Genomic DNA, 2,430 nt, shown 5'->3' with positions numbered 1-2,430 from the left:
TCTATCATATCATGCGTAGCAATCAAGCGACTGGGGTTGGAAACTAGCCCTATGGTTGGGGTGATGATCCTTACCACCACAGAGACTTTCTTGGACGCTACCAAGATCTATAAAGGGTGTTCAATAGACGTAGGGAGCAGAACAATGCTCATTGACTTGATTGTCACCCCGTTACATCATTATGACATCATTCTCGGTATGGATTGGCTCACAGAGATGAAGGCAGAGATCGACTGCGATACTAGAGTGGTGACAGCCTGTGGACCAGAGGGCGCGATCTTTACATTCCCAGTGCAGGTCAGTTGGCCCTATCATATCAGTTGTTACGCTTCCTTGCTAGAGGATGTTCACGGTCCAACACTTGAGGACACTCTTATGGTCCAAGAGTTCTCAGATGTATTTAGGAAGATACCTGGATTACCCCCTCAGCGCGAAATCAATTTTACCATCAATCTAGTGCCTAGTGCGACACCTATATCTCTTTCGACTTATCGCATGGCTCCATGTTAGATGGAGGAATTGAGGAAGCAGATTGATGAGTTGTTGGATGTAGGCTTTATACGACCTAGCGTGTCTCCATGGGGAGCACCCGTGTTGTTTGTGAAGAAGAAGGATGAATCTCTGCGATTGTGTATTGACTATCGCAGGTTGAACCAAGTAACGGTGAAGAACAAGTATCCTTTGCCCAGGATAGATGACCTGTTTGATCAGTTAAAGGGGGCATAGTATTTCTCGAAGATCGACTTACAGTCGGGGTATCATCAGTTGCGCGTCAGGGAGGAAGACGTGCAGAAGACAACATTCAGGACTAGCTTTGGGCATTACGAATTCTTTGTGATGTCGTTTGGACTCACAATCGCACTGGCCGTGTTCATGGACCTGATTCGTCATTGTGTTTATAGATGACATACTGATATACTCCATGAGTCAGGACGATCACGAGGAGCACCTGCGAGCAGTCCTGGATACTCTTAGGAAAAACCAGTTATTTGCACAATACAAGAAGTGCGACTTCTGAAAAGAAGAAGTCAAGTTCTTGGGACGTGGTGTCTAAAGAAGGGATAACTGTGGACCTTGCTAAGGTAGCCGCGGTTCAGGACTGGGAGCAGCCCGGTTCGGTTACTGAGGTGAGGAGCTTTCTTGGTCTAGCAAGATACTACCGTTGATTTATTAGGGACTTCTCTAAAATTGTCAGACCGCTATCTCAATTGACACGGAAGGATCTGAAGTTTGCCTGGAACGAGAAGGTGGAAGCAGCTTTTGAAGAGCTGAAGGGTAAGCTAACGTCTGCCCCCTGTGCTAGTATTGCCAGAGCAAGGGGTCAAGTATACTATATACACCGACGCATCTCGCATTGGTTTGGGTGGTATCTTGATGCAGAAGGATATGGTTATTGCTTATCTATCGCGACAGTTGAGGAAACACGAGGAAAACTACCCTACGCACAACTTAGAGTTAACGGCCGTCATCTTTGCTTTGAAGACTGGAGACATTACCTCTATGGGGAGGAGTTCGATCTCTTTTGCGACCACAAGAGCCTCAGATACATATTTACTCAGCGGGACCTGAATATGAGGCAACAGCGATGGATGAAAACCTTGAAGGACTTTAAGTTCGAGGTTTCCTACCATCCGGGCAAGGCCAACCTTGTGGTAGACGCGTTGAGCTGCAAGAAGACCATAGAGTTTATGGCTCCGCTAATAGTGGCAGAATGGGGTATGGTAGAGTTCGTGCGAGACTTCGAGCAGAAGTTCACCGTGGAGGAGTCGTTCGAGAGTATCGCGCACGTTTGTGTGCGGCCACTTATTGATGATAGGATATTGAGGCCCAGAAGGACGATAGACGATTGTCTGAGCTTTGAGAGTAGGTTAGCGACGATGAGGACGCCGAGTGGAGAGTTGGTATGGATGGGGACTTACGTTACCGTGGCCGCCTATGCTTCCTAAATCTTCATGACTTGAGACAGGAGGTCCTCGAGGCTGCACATAGTTCGAAATTGGCGACACATTCTGGAAGTACGAAGATGTATCGAGATATGAAGAGATCATACTGGTGGGACAACATGAAGGCCCACATAGCAGAGCATGTATCACATTGTCTTACGTGCTAGCAGATCAAGGCCGAACATCGCTGACCTCCTGGACTGCTTCGGCCCATGCCCTTAGCGGAATGGAAATGAGATTTCATTTCTATGGATTTCATATCAGGGCTGCCGAAGACGAGGAAGGGACGTGACTCCATATGGGTAATCGTGGATCAATTGACAAAATCGACTCATTTCCTCCCTATCAGAGTTTCGAACTCAGCAGACGAGTTGGCCAGGTTGTACATTAAGGAGATTGTACGTCTGCATGGAGTTCCTCTGGAGATCGTGTTGGACCGAGACACACGATTCACATTTATCTTCTAGACTCATATCTAAAAAGCAAT

This window comes from Magnolia sinica, chromosome 9 (assembly GCF_029962835.1).
Source record: "Magnolia sinica isolate HGM2019 chromosome 9, MsV1, whole genome shotgun sequence".
Taxonomy (NCBI): Eukaryota; Viridiplantae; Streptophyta; class Magnoliopsida; order Magnoliales; family Magnoliaceae; genus Magnolia; species Magnolia sinica.
Note: the sequence above shows the minus strand (reverse complement) of the source record.